Below are 24,158 nucleotides of genomic sequence, written 5' to 3'. Positions count from 1 at the left end.
GTTATACGTTAATACGTAATAGTATATATCGTTATACGTTATATAGTAATAGTATATAACGTTATACGTTATATAGTAATAGTATATAACGTTATACGTTATATAGTAATATTATATAACGTTATGCGTTATATAGTAATAGTATATAACGTTATACGTTATATAGTAATAGTATATAACGTTATACGTTATATAGTAATAGTATATAACGTTATACGTTAGTACGTAATAATATACAACGTTATACGTGATATGGTAATACTATATAACGTTATACGCTATTACGTAATGGTATATAACGTTATACGTTAATACGTAATAGTATATATCGTTATACGTTATATAGTAATAGTATATAGCGATATACGTTATATAGTAATAGTATATAACGTTATACGTTATATAGTAATAGTATATAACGTTATACGTTATATAGTAATATTATATAACGTTATGCGTTATATAGTAATAGTATATAACGTTATGCGTTATATAGTAATAGTATATAACGTTATGCGTTATATAGTAATAGTATATAACGTTATACGATAGTACGGAATAGTATATATCGTTATACGTTATATAGTAATAGTATATAACGTTATACGTTATATAGTAATAGTATATAACGTTATACGTTATATAGTAATAGTATATAACGTTATACGTTAGTACGTAATAATGTACAACGTTATACGTGATATGGTAATACTATATAACGTTATACGTTAATACGTAATAGTATATATCGTTATACGTTATATAGTAATAGTATATAACGTTATACGTTATATAGTAATATTATATAACGTTATGCGTTATATAGTAATATTATATAACGTTATGCGTTATATAGTAATAGTATATAACGTTATACGTTATATAGTAATAGTATATAACGTTATGCGTTATATAGTAATAGTATATAACGTTATACGATAGTACGGAATAGTATATATCGTTATACGTTATATAGTAATAGTATATAACGTTATACGTTATATAGTAATAGTATATAACGTTATACGTTAGTACGTAATAATATACAACGTTATACGTGATATGGTAATACTATATAACGTTATACGTTAATACGTAATAGTATATATCGTTATACGTTATATAGTAACAGTATATAACGTTATACGTTATATAGTAATAGTATATAACGTTATACGTTATATAGTAATAGTATATAACGTTATACGTTATATAGTAATATTATATAACGTTATGCGTTATATAGTAATATTATATAACGTTATGCGTTATATAGTAATAGTATGTCGGAGATGCAGAGACATCGAGCCTTTCTTTTGGAAGATTTCTCAATACTTGGGCTCGGGGTGACATAACTGGTCGCCGAACGTAGCCACGGTCACGGGATGAACGAAATGTTTTACAAAGGAGGTTCCAGTGTTAAGGGATACGCTGTATAAACAATGAAGCCTTGATCAGGAGCATTGCTGGTTTATGTGGTAATGCCTAGTTACGGCGCTTGGGAATTTGTTGATATTCCCGATCGATATGTATTTGATATATGTAACTATATCTGTCTTCTATTTTGCAATCTCCTTGGAGAGTTTACTGTCATCGTCTTGGAGTCAGTCTTAGAGAAACCCTGTGCCAGAGTGAACGTGTCAGTGTGCTATCAAAAATATATTAAAACGTACAGAAAGTTTCCCGTTGACCGTGGATTCGTTACAGAAACCAAGAATATTATTTGAAGCATTTGTTTACTTATTGTTTGTTATCTTAGTTAACCGATAAACTAATTATTTATCAAACTTTGTAAAGAAATATAATTTTATGTAAATACAACCTTTATTGAACATCATGATGGCAAATGCTAACGAAGAATCGTCTCGCGCTCGAAATCCAAACGACAATTCGACATATATAATAATTCGACATATATTCGACATATATTCGTTATACGTTATATAGTAATAGTATATAACGTTATGCGTTATATAGTAATAGTATATAACGTTATACGTTATATAGTAATAGTATATAACGTTATACGTTATATAGTAATGGTATATAATGTTATACGTTATATAGTAATAGTATATAACGTTATACGTTAATACGTAATAGTATATAACGTTATACGTTATATAGTAATAGTATATAACGTTATACGATAGTACGTAATAGTATATAACGTTATACGTGATATGGTAATACTATATAAAGTTATACGCTATTACGTAATAGTATATAACGTTATACGTTAATACGTAATAGTATATATAGTTATACGTTATATAGTAATAGTATATAGCGATATACGTTATATAGTAATAGTATATAACGTTATACGTTAGTACGTAATAGTATATAACGTTATACGTTAATACGTAATAGTATATATCGTTATACGTTATATAGTAACAGTATATAACGTTATACGTTATGTAGTAAAAGTATATAACGTTATACGTTATATAGTATAAGTATATAACGTTATACGTTATATAGTAATATTATATAACGTTATGCGTTATATAGTAATATTATATAACGTTATACGTTATATAGTAATAGTATATAACGTTATACGTTATATAGTAATAGTATATAACGTTATACGTTATATAGTAATATTATATAACGTTATGCGTTATATAGTAATAGTATATAACGTTATACGTTAGTACGTAATAATATACAACGTTATACGTGATATGGCAATACTATATAACGTTATACGTTATTACGTAATAGAATATAACGTTATACGTTATTACGTAATAGTATACAACGTTATACGTGATATGGTAAAACTATATAACGTTATACGTTAATACGTAATAGTATATATCGTTATACGTTATATAGTAATAGTATATAACGTTATACGTTAGTACGTAATAATATACAACGTTATACGTGATATGGCAATACTATATAACGTTATACGTTATTACGTAATAGAATATAACGTTATACGTTAATACGTAATAGTATATATCGTTATACGTTATATAGTAATAGTATATAAGGTTATACGTTATATAGTAATAGTATATAACGTTATACGTTAGTACGTAATAATGTACAACGTTATACGTGATATGGTAATACTATATAACGTTATACGTTAATACGTAATAGTATATATCGTTATACGTTATATAGTAATAGTATATAACGTTATACGTTATATAGTAATATTATATAACGTTATGCGTTATATAGTAATATTATATAACGTTATGCGTTATATAGTAATAGTATATAACGTTATACGTTATATAGTAATAGTATATAACGTTATGCGTTATATAGTAATAGTATATAACGTTATACGATAGTACGGAATAGTATATATCGTTATATGTTATATAGTAATAGTATATAACGTTATACGTTATATAGTAATAGTATATAACGTTATACGTTAGTACGTAATAATATACAACGTTATACGTGATATGGTAATACTATATAACGTTATACGTTAATACGTCATAGTATATATCGTTATACGTTATATAGTAATAGTATATAACGTTATACGTTATATAGTAATAGTATATAACGTTATACGTTATATAGTAATAGTATATAACGTTATACGTTATATAGTAATAGTATATAACGTTATACGTTATATAGTAATAGTATATAACGTTATACGTTATATAGTAATATTATATAACGTTATGCGTTATATAGTAATAGTATATAACGTTATACGTTATATAGTAATAGTATATAACGTTATACGTTATATAGTAATAGTATATAACGTTATACGTTAGTACGTAATAATATACAACGTTATACGTGATCTGGTAATACTATATAACGTTATACGCTATTACGTAATGGTATATAACGTTATACGTTAATACGTAATAGTATATATCGTTATACGTTATATAGTAATAGTATATAGCGATATACGTTATATTGTAATAGTATATAACGTTATACGTTATATAGTAATAGTATATAACGTTATACGTTATATAGTAATATTATATAACGTTATGCGTTATATAGTAATAGTATATAACGTTATGCGTTATATAGTAATAGTATATAACGTTATGCGTTATATAGTAATAGTATATAACGTTATACGATAGTACGTAATAGTATATAACGTTATACGTGATATGGTAATACTATATAAAGTCATACGCTATTACGTAACAGTATATAACGTTATACGTTAATACGTAATAGTATATATCGTTATACGTTATATAGTAATAGTATATAGCGATATACGTTATATAGTAATAGTATATAACGTTATACGTTAGTACGTAATGGTATATAACGTTATACGTTAATACGTAATAGTATATATCGTTATACGTTATATAGTAACAGTATATAACGTTATACGTTATATAGTAATAGTATATAACGTTATACGTTATATAGTAATATTATATAACGTTATGCGTTATATAGTAATATTATATAACGTTATACGTTATATAGTAACAGTATATAACGTTATACGTTAGTACGTAATAATATACAACGTTATACGTGATATGGCAATACTATATAACGTTATACGTTATTACGTAATAGAATATAACGTTATACGTTATCACGTAATAGTATATAACGTTATACGTGATATGGTAAAACTATATAACGTTATACGTTAATACGTAATAGTATATATCGTTATACGTTATATAGTAATAGTATATAACGTTATACGTTATATAGTAATAGTATATAACGTTATACGTTATATAGTAATAGTATATAACGTTATACGTTATATAGTAATAGTATATAACGTTATACGTTATACAGTAATAGTATATAACGTTATACGTTAGTACGTAATAATATACAACGTTATACGTGATATGGTAATACTATCTAACGTTATACGTTAATACGTAATAGTATATATCGTTATACGTTATATAGTAATAGTATATAACGTTATACGTTATATAGTAATAGTATATAACGTTATACGTTAGTACGTAATAATATACAACGTTATACGTGATATGGTAACACTATATAACGTTATACGCTATTACGTAATAGTATATAACGTTATACGTTAATACGTAATAGTATATATCGTTATACGTTATATAGTAATAGTATATATCGATATACGTTATATAGTAATAGTATATAACGTTATACGTTATATAGTAATAGTATATAACGTTATACGTTATATAGTAATATTATATAACGTTATGCGTTATATAGTAATAGTATATAACGTTATACGTTATATAGTAATAGTATATAACATTATACGTTATATAGTAATATTATATAACGTTATACGTTATATAGTAATATTATATAACGTTATGCGTTATATAGTAATAGTATATAACGTTATACGTTATATAGTAATAGTATATAACGTTATACGTTATATAGTAATAGTATATAACGTTATACGTTATATAGTAATAGTATATAACGTTATACGTTAGTACGTAATAATATACAACGTTATACGTGATATGGCAATACTATATAACGTTATACGCTATTACGTAACAGTATATAACGTTATACGTTATATAGTAATAGTATATAACGTTATACGTTGTATAGTAATAGTATATAACGTTATACGTTATATAGTAATATTATATAACGTTATGCGTTATATAGTAATAGTATATAACGTTATACGTTATATAGTAATAGTATATAACGTTATACGTTATATAGTAATATTATATAACGTTATACGTTATATAGTAATATTATATAACGTTATGCGTTATATAGTAATAGTATATAACGTTATACGTTATATAGTAATAGTATATAACGTTATACGTTAGTACGTAATAATATACAACGTTATACGTGATATGGCAATACTACATAACGTTATACGCTATTACGTAACAGTATATAACGTTATACGTTATATAGTAATAGTATATAACGTTATACGTTGTATAGTAATAGTATATAACGTTATACGTTATATAGTAATAGTATATAACGTTATACGTTATATAGTAATAGTATATAACGTTATACGTTATATAGTAATATTATATAACGTTATGCGTTATATAGTAATAGTATATAACGTTATACGTTATATAGTAATATTATATAACGTTATGCGTTATATAGTAATAGTATATAACGTTATACGTTATATAGTAATAGTATATAACGTTATACGTTATATAGTAATAGTATATAACGTTATACGTTAGTACGTAATAATATACAACGTTATACGTGATATGGTAATACTATATAACATTATACGCTATTACGTAATGGTATATAACGTTATACGTTAATACGTAATAGTATATATCGTTATACGTTATATAGTAATAGTATATAGCGATATACGTTATATAGTAATAGTATATAACGTTATACGTTATATAGTAATAGTATATAACGTTATACGTTATATAGTAATATTATATAACGTTATGCGTTATATAGTAATAGTATATAACGTTATGCGTTATATAGTAATAGTATATAACTTTATACGTTATATAGTAATAGTATATAACGTTATACGTTATATAGTAATATTATATAACGTTATGCGTTATATAGTAATAGTATATAACGTTATACGTTATATAGTAATATTATATAACGTTATGCGTTATATAGTAATAGTATATAACGTTATACGATAGTACGGAATAGTATATACCGTTATACGTTATATAGTAATAGTATATAACGTTATACGTTATATAGTAATAGTATATAACGTTATGCGTTATATAGTAATATTATATAACGTTATACGTTATATAGTAATAGTATATAACGTTATACGTTAGTACGTAATAATATACAACGTTATACGTGATATGGCAATACTATATAACGTTATACGTTATTACGTAATAGAATATAACGTTATACGTTATCACGTAATAGTATATAACGTTATACGTGATATGGTAAAACTATATAACGTTATACGTTAATACGTAATAGTATATATCGTTATACGTTATATAGTAATAGTATATAACGTTATACGTTATATAGTAATAGTATATAACGTTATACGTTATATAGTAATAGTATATAACGTTATACGTTATATAGTAATAGTATATAACGTTATACGTTATATAGTAATAGTATATAACGTTATACGTTAGTACGTAATAATATACAACGTTATACGTGATATGGTAATACTATCTAACGTTATACGTTAATACGTAATAGTATATATCGTTATACGTTATATAGTAATAGTATATAACGTTATACGTTATATAGTAATAGTATATAACGTTATACGTTATATAGTAATAGTATATAACGTTATACGTTAGTACGTAATAATATACAACGTTATACGTGATATGGTAACACTATATAACGTTATACGCTATTACGTAATAGTATATAACGTTATACGTTAATACGTAATATTATATATCGTTATACGTTATATAGTAATAGTATATAGCGATATACGTTATATAGTAATAGTATATAACGTTATACGTTATATAGTAATAGTATATAACGTTATACGTTATATAGTAATATTATATAACGTTATGCGTTATATAGTAATAGTATATAACGTTATACGTTATATAGTAATAGTATATAACGTTATACGTTATATAGTAATATTATATAACGTTATACGTTATATAGTAATATTATATAACGTTATGCGTTATATAGTAATAGTATATAACGTTATACGTTATATAGTAATAGTATATAACGTTATACGTTAGTACGTAATAATATACAACGTTATACGTGATATGGCAATACTATATAACGTTATACGCTATTACGTAACAGTATATAACGTTATACGTTATATAGTAATAGTATATAACGTTATACGTTGTATAGTAATAGTATATAACGTTATACGTTATATAGTAATAGTATATAACGTTATACGTTGTATAGTAATAGTATATAACGTTATACGTTATATAGTAATAGTATATAACGTTATACGTTATATAGTAATAGTATATAACGTTATACGTTATATAGTAATATTATATAACGTTATGCGTTATATAGTAATAGTATATAACGTTATACGTTATATAGTAATATTATATAACGTTATGCGTTATATAGTAATAGTATATAACGTTATACGTTATATAGTAATAGTATATATCGTTATACGTTATATAGTAATAGTATATAACGTTATACGTTATATAGTAATAGTATATAACGTTATACGTTATATAGTAATAGTATATAACGTTATACGTTATATAGTAATAGTATATAACGTTATACGTTAGTACGTAATAATATACAACGTTATACGTGATATGGTAATACTATATAACGTTATACGTTAATACGTAATAGTATATATCGTTATACGTTATATAGTAATAGTATATAACGTTATACGTTATATAGTAATAGTATATAACGTTATACGATAGTACGTAATAGTATATAACGTTATACGTTAGTACGGAATAGTATATATCGGTATACGTTATATAGTAATAGTATATAACGTTATGCGTTATATAGTAATATTATATAACGTTATGCGGTATATAGTAGTAGTATATAACGTTATACGTTATATAGTAATAGTATATAACGTTATACGTTATATAGTAATAGTATATAACGTTATACGTTATATAGTAATAGTATATAACGTTATACGATAGTACGGAATAGTATATATCGTTATACGTTATATAGTAATAGTATATAACGTTATACGTTAGTACGTAATAATATACAACGTTATACGTGATATGGCAATACTATATAACGTTATACGCTATTACGTAATGGTATATAACGTTATACGTTAATACGTAATAGTATATATCGTTATACGTTATATAGTAATAGTATATAGCGATATACGTTATATAGTAATAGTATATAACGTTATACGTTATATAGTAATAGTATATAACGTTATACGATAGTACGTAATAGTATATAACGTTATACGTGATATGGTAATACTATATAACGTTATACGCTATTACGTAATAGTATATAACGTTACACGTTAATACGTCATAGTATATATCGTTATACGTTATATAGTAATAGTATATAACGTTATACGTTATATAGTAATAGTATATAACGTTATACGTTATATAGTAATAGTATATAACGTTATACGTTATATAGTAATAGTATATAACGTTATACGTTATATAGTAATAGTATATAACTTTATGCGTTATATAGTAATAGTATATAACGTTATACGTTATATAGTAATAGTATATAACGTTATACGTTATATAGTAATAGTATATAACGTTATACGTTAGTACGTAATAATATACAACGTTATACGTGATATGGTAATACTATATAACGTTATACGCTATTACGTAATGGTATATAACGTTATACGTTAATACGTAATAGTATATATCGTTATACGTTATATAGTAATAGTATATAGCGATATACGTTATATAGTAATAGTATATAACGTTATACGTTATATAGTAATAGTATATAACGTTATACGTTATATAGTAATATTATATAACGTTATGCGTTATATAGTAATAGTATATAACGTTATGCGTTATATAGTAATAGTATATAACGTTATGCGTTATATAGTAATAGTATATAACGTTATACGATAGTACGGAATATATATATCGTTATACGTTATATAGTAATAGTATATAACGTTATACGTTATATAGTAATAGTATATAACGTTATACGTTATATAGTAATAGTATATAACGTTATACGTTATATAGTAATAGTATATAACTTTATACGTTATATAGTAATAGTATATAACGTTATACGATAGTACGTAATAGTATATATCGTTATACGTTATATAGTAATAGCATATAACGTTATACGTTAGTACGTAATAATATACAACGTTATACGTGATATGGTAATACTATATAACGTTATACGCTATTACGTAATAGTATATAACGTTATACGTTAATACGGAATAGTATATATCGGTATACGTTATATAGTAATAGTATATAACGTTATACGTTATATAGCAATAGTATATAACGTTATACGTTATATAGTATAAGTATATAACGTTATACGTTATATAGTAATAGTATATAACGTTATACGTTATATAGTAATAGTATATAACGTTATGCGTTATATAGTAATATTATATAACGTTATGCGGTATATAGTAGTAGTATATAACGTTATACGTTATATAGTAATAGTATATAACGTTATACGTTATATAGTAATAGTATATAACGTTATACGTTATATAGTAATAGTATATAACGTTATACGTTAGTACGTAATAATATACAACGTTATACGTGATATGGTAATACTATATAACGTTATACGTTAATAGGTAATAGTATATATCGTTATACGTTATATAGTAATAGTATATAACGTTATAGGTTATATAGTAATATTATATAACGTTATGCGTTATATAGTAATAGTATATAACGTTATACGTTATATAGTAATAGTATATAACGTTATGCGTTATATAGTAATAGTATATAACGTTATACGATAGTACGGAATAGTATATATCGTTATACGTTATATAGTAATAGTATATAACGTTATACGTTATATAGTAATAGTATATAACGTTATACGTTATATAGTAATAGTATATAACGTTATACGTTAGTACGTAATAATATACAACGTTATACGTGATATGGTAATACTATATAACGTTATACGTTAATAGGTAATAGTATATATCGTTATACGTTATATAGTAATAGTATATAACGTTATACGTTATATAGTAATATTATATAACGTTATACGTTATATAGTAATAGTATATAACGTTATACGTTATATAGTAATATTATATAACGTTATGCGTTATATAGTAATATTATATAACGTTATACGTTATATAGTAATAGTATATAACGTTATACGTTAGTACGTAATAATATACAACGTTATACGTGATATGGCAATACTATATAACGTTATACGTTATTACGTAATAGAATATAACGTTATACGTTATCACGTAATAGTATATAACGTTATACGTGATATGGTAAAACTATATAACGTTATACGTTAATACGTAATAGTATATATCGTTATACGTTATATAGTAATAGTATATAACGTTATACGTTATATAGTAATAGTATATAACGTTATACGTTATATAGTAATAGTATATAACGTTATACGTTATATAGTAATAGTATATAAAGTTATACGTTATATAGTAATAGTATATAACGTTATACGTTAGTACGTAATAATATACAACGTTATACGTGATATGGTAATACTATCTAACGTTATACGTTAATACGAAATAGTATATATCGTTATACGTTATATAGTAATAGTATATAACGTTATACGTTATATAGTAATAGTATATAAAGTTATACGTTAGTACGTAATAATATACAACGTTATACGTGATATGGTAACACTATATAACGTTATACGCTATTACGTAATAGTATATAACGTTATACGTTAATACGTAATAGTATATATCGTTATACGTTATATAGTAATAGTATATAGCGATATACGTTATATAGTAATAGTATATAACGTTATACGTTATATAGTAATAGTATATAACGTTATACGTTATATAGTAATATTATATAACGTTATGCGTTATATAGTAATAGTATATAACGTTATACGTTATATAGTAATAGTATATAACATTATACGTTATATAGTAATATTATATAACGTTATACGTTATATAGTAATATTATATAACGTTATGCGTTATATAGTAATAGTATATAACGTTATACGTTATATAGTAATAGTATATAACGTTATACGTTATATAGTAATAGTATATAACGTTATACGTTATATAGTAATAGTATATAACGTTATACGTTAGTACGTAATAATATACAACGTTATACGTGATATGGCAATACTATATAACGTTATACGCTATTACGTAACAGTATATAACGTTATACGTTATATAGTAATAGTATATAACGTTATACGTTGTATAGTAATAGTATATAACGTTATACGTTATATAGTAATAGTATATAACGTTATACGTTATATAGTAATAGTATATAACGTTATACGTTATATAGTAATATTATATAACGTTATGCGTTATATAGTAATAGTATATAACGTTATACGTTATATAGTAATAGTATATAACGTTATACGTTATATAGTAATAGTATATAACGTTATACGTTAGTACGTAATAATATACAACGTTATACGTGATATGGTAATACTATATAACATTATACGCTATTACGTAATGGTATATAACGTTATACGTTAATACGTAATAGTATATATCGTTATACGTTATATAGTAATAGTATATAGCGATATACGTTATATAGTAATAGTATATAACGTTATACGTTATATAGTAATAGTATATAACGTTATACGTTATATAGTAATATTATATAACGTTATGCGTTATATAGTAATAGTATATAACGTTATGCGTTATATAGTAATAGTATATAACTTTATACGTTATATAGTAATAGTATATAACGTTATACGTTATATAGTAATATTATATAACGTTATGCGTTATATAGTAATAGTATATAACGTTATACGTTATATAGTAATATTATATAACGTTATGCGTTATATAGTAATAGTATATAACGTTATACGATAGTACGGAATAGTATATACCGTTATACGTTATATAGTAATAGTATATAACGTTATACGTTATATAGTAATAGTATATAACGTTATGCGTTATATAGTAATATTATATAACGTTATACGTTATATAGTAATAGTATATAACGTTATACGTTAGTACGTAATAATATACAACGTTATACGTGATATGGCAATACTATATAACGTTATACGTTATTACGTAATAGAATATAACGTTATACGTTATCACGTAATAGTATATAACGTTATACGTGATATGGTAAAACTATATAACGTTATACGTTAATACGTAATAGTATATATCGTTATACGTTATATAGTAATAGTATATAACGTTATACGTTATATAGTAATAGTATATAACGTTATACGTTATATAGTAATAGTATATAACGTTATACGTTATATAGTAATAGTATATAACGTTATACGTTAGTACGTAATAATATACAACGTTATACGTGATATGGTAATACTATCTAACGTTATACGTTAATACGTAATAGTATATATCGTTATACGTTATATAGTAATAGTATATAACGTTATGCGTTATATAGTAATAGTATATAACGTTATACGTTATATAGTAATAGTATATAACGTTATACGTTATATAGTAATAGTATATAACGTTATACGTTATATAGTAATAGTATATAACGTTATACGTTATATAGTAATATTATATAGCGTTATGCGTTATATAGTAATAGTATATAACGTTATACGTTATATAGTAATAGTATATAACGTTATACGTTATATAGTAATATTATATAACGTTATACGTTATATAGTAATATTATATAACGTTATGCGTTATATAGTAATAGTATATAACGTTATACGTTATATAGTAATAGTATATAACGTTATACGTTATATAGTAATAGTATATAACGTTATACGTTATATAGTAATAGTATATAACGTTATACGTTAGTACGTAATAATATACAACGTTATACGTGATATGGCAATACTATATAACGTTATACGCTATTACGTAACAGTATATAACGTTATACGTTATCACGTAATAGTATATAACGTTATACGTGATATGGTAAAACTATATAACGTTATACGTTAATACGTAATAGTATATATCGTTATACGTTATATAGTAATAGTATATAACGTTATACGTTATATAGTAATAGTATATAACGTTATACGTTATATAGTAATAGTATATAACGTTATACGTTATATAGTAATAGTATATAACGTTATACGTTATATAGTAATAGTATATAACGTTATACGTTAGTACGTAATAATATACAACGTTATACGTGATATGGTAATACTATCTAACGTTATACGTTAATACGAAATAGTATATATCGTTATACGTTATATAGTAATAGTATATAACGTTATACGTTATATAGTAATAGTATATAACGTTATACGTTAGTACGTAATAATATACAACGTTATACGTGATATGGTAACACTATATAACGTTATACGCTATTACGTAATAGTATATAACGTTATACGTTAATACGTAATAGTATATATCGTTATACGTTATATAGTAATAGTATATAGCGATATACGTTATATAGTAATAGTATATAACGTTATACGTTATATAGTAATAGTATATAACGTTATACGTTATATAGTAATATTATATAACGTTATGCGTTATATAGTAATAGTATATAACGTTATACGTTATATAGTAATAGTATATAACATTATACGTTATATAGTAATATTATATAACGTTATACGTTATATAGTAATATTATATAACGTTATGCGTTATATAGTAATAGTATATAATGTTATACGTTATATAGTAATAGTATATAACGTTATACGTTATATAGTAATAGTATATAACGTTATACGTTATATAGTAATAGTATATAACGTTATACGTTAGTACGTAATAATATACAACGTTATACGTGATATGGCAATACTATATAACGTTATACGCTATTACGTAACAGTATATAACGTTATACGTTATATAGCAATAGTATATAACGTTATACGTTGTATAGTAATAGTATATAACGTTATACGTTATATAGTAATAGTATATAACGTTATACGTTATATAGTAATAGTATATAACGTTATACGTTATATAGTAATATTATATAACGTTATGCGTTATATAGTAATAGTATATAACGTTATACGTTATATAGTAATAGTATATAACGTTATACGTTATATAGTAATAGTATATAACGTTATACGTTAGTACGTAATAATATACAACGTTATACGTGATATGGTAATACTATATAACATTATACGCTATTACGTAATGGTATATAACGTTATACGTTAATACGTAATAGTATATATCGTTATACGTTATATAGTAATAGTATATAGCGATATACGTTATATAGTAATAGTATATAACGTTATACGTTATATAGTAATAGTATATAACGTTATACGTTATATAGTAATATTATATAACGTTATGCGTTATATAGTAATAGTATATAACGTTATGCGTTATATAGTAATAGTATATAACTTTATACGTTATATAGTAATAGTATATAACGTTATACGTTATATAGTAATATTATATAACGTTATGCGTTATATAGTAATAGTATATAACGTTATACGTTATATAGTAATATTATATAACGTTATGCGTTATATAGTAATAGTATATAACGTTATACGATAGTACGGAATAGTATATACCGTTATACGTTATATAGTAATAGTATATAACGTTATACGTTATATAGTAATAGTATATAACGTTATACGTTATATAGTAATAGTATATAACGTTATACGTTATATAGTAATAGTATATAACGTTATACGTTAGTACGTAATAATATACAACGTTATACGTGATATGGTAATACTATCTAACGTTATACGTTAATACGTAATAGTATATATCGTTATACGTTATATAGTAATAGTATATAACGTTATACGTTATATAGTAATAGTATATAACGTTATACGTTATATAGTAATAGTATATAACGTTATACGTTAGTACGTAATAATATACAACGTTATACGTGATATGGTAACACTATATAACGTTATACGCTATTACGTAATAGTATATAACGTTATACGTTAATACGTAATATTATATATCGTTATACGTTATATAGTAATAGTATATAGCGATATACGTTATATAGTAATAGTATATAACGTTATACGTTATATAGTAATAGTATATAACGTTATACGTTATATAGTAATATTATATAACGTTATGCGTTATATAGTAATAGTATATAACGTTATACGTTATATAGTAATAGTATATAACGTTATACGTTATATAGTAATATTATATAACGTTATACGTTATATAGTAATATTATATAACGTTATGCGTTATATAGTAATAGTATATAACGTTATACGTTATATAGTAATAGTATATAACGTTATACGTTATATAGTAATAGTATATAACGTTATACGTTATATAGTAATAGTATATAACGTTATACGTTAGTACGTAATAATATACAACGTTATACGTGATATGGCAATACTATATAACGTTATACGCTATTACGTAACAGTATATAACGTTATACGTTATATAGTAATAGTATATAACGTTATACGTTGTATAGTAATAGTATATAACGTTATACGTTATATAGTAATAGTATATAACGTTATACGTTATATAGTAATAGTATATAACGTTATACGTTATATAGTAATAGTATATAACGTTATACGTTATATAGTAATATTATATAACGTTATGCGTTATATAGTAATAGTATATAACGTTATACGTTATATAGTAATATTATATAACGTTATGCGTTATATAGTAATAGTATATAACGTTATACGTTATATAGTAATAGTATATATCGTTATACGTTATATAGTAATAGTATATAACGTTATACGTTATATAGTAATAGTATATAACGTTATACGTTATATAGTAATAGTATATAACGTTATACGTTATATAGTAATAGTATATAACGTTATACGTTAGTACGTAATAATATACAACGTTATACGTGATATGGTAATACTATATAACGTTATACGTTAATACGTAATAGTATATATCGTTATACGTTATATAGTAATAGTATATAACGTTATACGTTATATAGTAATAGTATATAACGTTATACGATAGTACGTAATAGTATATAACGTTATACGTTAATACGGAAAAGTATATATCGGTATACGTTATATAGTAATAGTATATAACGTTATGCGTTATATAGTAATATTATATAACGTTATGCGGTATATAGTAGTAGTATATAACGTTATACGTTATATAGTAATAGTATATAACGTTATACGTTATATAGTAATAGTATATAACGTTATACGTTATATAGTAATAGTATATAACGTTATACGATAGTACGGAATAGTATATATCGTTATACGTTATATAGTAATAGTATATAACGTTATACGTTAGTACGTAATAATATACAACGTTATACGTGATATGGTAATACTATATAACGTTATACGCTATTACGTAATGGTATATAACGTTATACGTTAATACGTAATAGTATATATCGTTATACGTTATATAGTAATAGTATATAGCGATATACGTTATATAGTAATAGTATATAACGTTATACGTTATATAGTAATAATATACAACGTTATACGTGATATGGTAATACTATATAACGTTATACGCTATTACGTAATGGTATATAACGTTATACGTTAATACGTAATAGTATATATCGTTATACGTTGTATAGTAATACTATATAGCGATATACGTTATATAGTAATAGTATATAACGTTATACGTTATATAGTAATAGTATATAACGTTATACGTTATATAGTAATATTATATAACGTTATGCGTTATATAGTAGTAGTATATAACGTTATGCGTTATATAGTAATAGTATATAACGTTATGCGTTATATAGTAATAGTATATAACGTTATACGATAGTACGGAATATATATATCGTTATACGTTATATAGTAATAGTATATAACGTTATACGTTATATAGTAATAGTATATAACGTTATACGTTATATAGTAATAGTGTATAACGTTATACGTTATATAGTAATAGTATATAACTTTATACGTTATATAGTAATAGTATATAACGTTATACGATAGTACGTAATAGTATATATCGTTATACGTTATGTAGTAATAGCATATAACGTTATACGTTAGTACGTAATAATATACAACGTTATACGTGATATGGTAATACTATATAACGTTATACGCTATTACGTAATAGTATATAACGTTATACGTTAATACGGAATAGTATATATCGGTATACGTTATATAGTAATAGTATATAACGTTATACGTTATATAGCAATAGTATATAACGTTATACGTTATATAGTATAAGTATATAACGTTATACGTTATATAGTAATAGTATATAACGTTATACGTTATATAGTAATAGTATATAACGTTATGCGTTATATAGTAATATTATATAACGTTATGCGGTATATAGTAGTAGTATATAACGTTATACGTTATATAGTAATAGTATATAACGTTATACGTTATATAGTAATAGTATATAACGTTATACGTTATATAGTAATAGTATATAACGTTATACGTTAGTACGTAATAATATACAACGTTATACGTGATATGGTAATACTATATAACGTTATACGTTAATAGGTAATAGTATATATCGTTATACGTTATATAGTAATAGTATATAACGTTATACGTTATATAGTAATATTATATAACGTTATGCGTTATATAGTAATAGTATATAACGTTATACGTTATATAGTAATAGTATATAACGTTATGCGTTATATAGTAATAGTATATAACGTTATACGATAGTACGGAATAGTATATATCGTTATACGTTATATAGTAATAGTATATAACGTTATACGTTATATAGTAATAGTATATAACGTTATACGTTAGTACGTAATAATATACAACGTTATACATGATATGGTAATACTATATAACGTTATACGTTAATACGTAATAGTATATATCGTTATACGTTATATAGTAATAGTATATAACGTTATACGTTAGTACGTAATAATATACAACGTTATACGTGATATGGTAATACTATATAACGTTATACGCTATTACGTAATGGTATATAACGTTATACGTTAATACGTAATAGTATATATCGTTATACGTTATATAGTAATAGTATATAGCGATATACGTTATATAGTAATAGTATATAACGTTATACGTTATATAGTATAAGTATATAACGTTATACGTTATATAGTAATAGTATATAGCGTTATACGTTATATAGTAATAGTATATAACGTTATGCGTTATATAGTAATATTATATAACGTTATGCGGTATATAGTAATAGTATATAACGTTATACGTTATATAGTAATAGTATATAACGTTATACGTTATATAGTAATAGTATATAACGTTATACGTTATATAGTAATAGTATATAACGTTATACGTTAGTACGTAATAATATACAACGTTATACGTGATATGGTAATACTATATAACGTTATACGTTAATAGGTAATAGTATATATCGTTATACGTTATATAGTAATAGTATATAACGTTATACGTTATATAGTAATATTATACAACGTTATGCGTTATATAGTAATAGTATATAACGTTATACGTTATATAGTAATAGTATATAACGTTATGCGTTATATAGTAATAGTATATAACGTTATACGATAGTACGGAATAGTATATATCGTTATACGTTATATAGTAATAGTATATAACGTTATACGCTTTATAGTAATAGTATATAACGTTATACGTTATATAGTAATAGTATATAACGTTATACGTTATATAGTAATAGTATATAACGTTATACGTTAGTACGTAATAATATACAACGTTATACGTGATATGGTAATACTATATAACGTTATACGTTAATACGTAATAGTATATATCGTTATACGTTATATAGTAATAGTATATAACGTTATACGTTATATAGTAATAGTATATAACGTTATACGATAGTACGTAATAGTACATAACGTTATACGTGATATGGTAATACTATATAACGTTATACGCTATTACGTAATAGTTTATAACGTTATACGTTAATACGTCATAGTATATATCGTTATACGTTATATAGTAATAGTATATAACGTTATACGTTATATAGTAATAGTATATAACGTTATACGTTATATAGTAATAGTATATAACGTTATACGTTATATAGTAATAGTATATAACGTTATACGTTATATAGTAATAGTATATAACGTTATACGTTATATAGTAATAGTATATAACGTTATACGTTATATAGTAATATTATATAACGTTATGCGTTATATAGTAATAGTATATAACGTTATGCGTTATATAGTAATAGTATATAACGTTATGCGTTATATAGTAATAGTATATAACGTTATACGATGGTACGTAATAGTATATAACGTTATACGTGATATGGTAATACTATATAAAGTTATACGCTATTACGTAATAGTATATAACGTTATACGTTAATACGTAATAGTATATATCGTTATACGTTATATAGTAATAGTATATAGCGATATACGTTATATAGTAATAGTATATAACGTTATACGTTAGTACGTAATAGTATATAATGTTATACGTTAATACGTAATAGTATATATCGTTATACGTTATATAGTAACAGTGTATAACGTTATACGTTATATAGTAATAGTATATAACGTTATACGTTATATAGTATAAGTATATAACGTTATACGTTATATAGTATAAGTATATAACGTTATACGTTATATAGTAATAGTATATAACGTTATACGTTATATAGTAATAGTATATAACGTTATACGTTATATAGTAATAGTATATAACGTTATACGTTATATAGTAATATTATATAACGTTATGCGTTATATAGTAATAGTATATAACGTTATGCGTTATATAGTAATAGTATATAACGTTATGCGTTATATAGTAATAGTATATAACGTTATACGATGGTACGTAATAGTATATAACGTTATACGTGATATGGTAATACTATATAAAGTTATACGCTATTACGTAATAGTATATAACGTTATACGTTAATACGTAATAGTATATATCGTTATACGTTATATAGTAATAGTATATAGCGATATACGTTATATAGTAATAGTATATAACGTTATACGTTAGTACGTAATAGTATATAATGTTATACGTTAATACGTAATAGTATATATCGTTATACGTTATATAGTAACAGTGTATAACGTTATGCGTTATATAGTAATAGCATATAACGTTATACGTTAGTACGTAATAATATACAACGTTATACGTGATATGGTAATACTATATAACGTTATACGCTATTACGTAATAGTATATAACGTTATACGTTAATACGGAATAGTATATATCGGTATACGTTATATAGTAATAGTATATAACGTTATACGTTATATAGCAATAGTATATAACGTTATACGTTATATAGTATAAGTATATAACGTTATACGTTATATAGTAATAGTATATAACGTTATACGTTATATAGTAATAGTATATAACGTTATGCGTTATATAGTAATATTATATAACGTTATGCGGTATATAGTAGTAGTATATAACGTTATACGTTATATAGTAATAGTATATAACGTTATACGTTATATAGTAATAGTATATAACGTTATACGTTATATAGTAATAGTATATAACGTTATACGTTAGTACGTAATAATATACAACGTTATACGTGATATGGTAATACTATATAACGTTATACGTTAATAGGTAATAGTATATATCGTTATACGTTATATAGTAATAGTATATAACGTTATACGTTATATAGTAATATTATATAACGTTATGCGTTATATAGTAATAGTATATAACGTTATACGTTATATAGTAATAGTATATAACGTTATGCGTTATATAGTAATAGTATATAACGTTATACGATAGTACGGAATAGTATATATCGTTATACGTTATATAGTAATAGTATATAACGTTATACGTTATATAGTAATAGTATATAACGTTATACGTTAGTACGTAATAATATACAACGTTATACATGATATGGTAATACTATATAACGTTATACGTTAATACGTAATAGTATATATCGTTATACGTTATATAGTAATAGTATATAACGTTATACGTTATATAGTAATAGTATATAACGTTATACGCTTTATAGTAATAGTATATAACGTTATACGTTATATAGTAATAGTATATAACGTTATACGTTATATAGTAATAGTATATAACGTTATACGTTAGTACGTAATAATATACAACGTTATACGTGATATGGTAATACTATATAACGTTATACGTTAATACGTAATAGTATATATCGTTATACGTTATATAGTAATAGTATATAACGTTATACGTTATATAGTAATAGTATATAACGTTATACGATAGTACGTAATAGTACATAACGTTATACGTGATATGGTAATACTATATAACGTTATACGCTATTACGTAATAGTTTATAACGTTATACGTTAATACGTCATAGTATATATCGTTATACGTTATATAGTAATAGTATATAACGTTATACGTTATATAGTAATAGTATATAACGTTATACGTTATATAGTAATAGTATATAACGTTATACGTTATATAGTAATAGTATATAACGTTATACGTTATATAGTAATAGTATATAACGTTATACGTTATATAGTAATAGTATATAACATTATACGTTATATAGTAATATTATATAACGTTATGCGTTATATAGTAATAGTATATAACGTTATGCGTTATATAGTAATAGTATATAACGTTATGCGTTATATAGTAATAGTATATAACGTTATACGATGGTACATAATAGTATATAACGTTATACGTGATATGGTAATACTATATAAAGTTATACGCTATTACGTAATAGTATATAACGTTATACGTTAATACGTAATAGTATATATCGTTATACGTTATATAGTAATAGTATATAGCGATATACGTTATATAGTAATAGTATATAACGTTATACGTTAGTACGTAATAGTATATAATGTTATACGTTAATACGTAATAGTATATATCGTTATACGTTATATAGTAACAGTGTATAACGTTATACGTTATATAGTAATAGTATATAACGTTATACGTTATATAGTATAAGTATATAACGTTATACGTTATATAGTAATATTATATAACGTTATGCGTTATATAGTAATATTATATAACGTTATACGTTATATAGTAATAGTATATAACGTTATACGTTATATAGTAATAGTATATAACGTTATACGTTATATAGTAATATTATATAACGTTATGCGTTATATAGTAATAGTATAGAACGTTATACGTTATATAGTAATAGTATATAACGTTATACGTTATATAGTAATAGTATATAACGTTATACGTTAGTACGTAATAATATACAACGTTATACGTGATATGGCAATACTATATAACGTTATACGTTATTACGTAATAGTATACAACGTTATACGTGATATGGTAAAACTATATAACGTTATACGTTAATACGTAATAGTATATATCGTTATACGTTATATAGTAATAGTATATAACGTTAGACGTTATATACTAATAGTATATAACGTTATACGTTATATAGTAATAGTATATAACGTTATACGTTATATAGTAATAGTATATAACGTCATACGTTATATAGTAATATTATATAACGTTATGCGTTATATAGTAATAGTATGTAACGTTATACGTTATATAGTAATAGTATATAACGTTATACGTTATATAGTAATAGTATATAACGTTATACGATAGTACGTAATAGTATATAACGTTATACGTGATATGGTAATACTATACAACGTTATACGCTATTACGTAATAGTATATAACGTTATATGTTAATACGTCATAGTATATATCGTTAAACGTTATATAGTAATAGTATATAACGTTATACGTTATATAGTAATAGTATATAACGTTATACGTTATATAGTAATAGTATATAACGTTATACGTTATATAGTAATAGTATATAACGTTATACGTTATATAGTAATAGTATATAACGTTATACGTTATATAGTAATATTATATAACGTTATGCGTTATATAGTAATAGTATATAACGTTATGCGTTATATAGTAATAGTATATAACGTTATGCGTTATATAGTAATAGTATATAACGTTATACGATAGTACGGAATAGTATATATCGTTATACGTTATATAGTAATATTATATAACGTTATGCGTTATATAGTAATAGTATATAACGTTATACGTTATATAGTAATAGTATATAACGTTATGCGTTATATAGTAATAGTATATAACGTTATACGATAGTACGGAATAGTATATATCGTTATACGTTATATAGTAATAGTATATAACGTTATACGTTATATAGTAATAGTATATAACGTTATACGTTATATAGTAATAGTATATAA

The sequence above is a fragment of the Bombus terrestris genome, chromosome 3 (assembly GCF_910591885.1).
Source record: "Bombus terrestris chromosome 3, iyBomTerr1.2, whole genome shotgun sequence".
Lineage (NCBI taxonomy): Eukaryota > Metazoa > Arthropoda > Insecta > Hymenoptera > Apidae > Bombus > Bombus terrestris.
The sequence above is the reverse complement of the archived record's forward strand: the minus strand, read 5'-3'. Positions refer to the sequence as shown.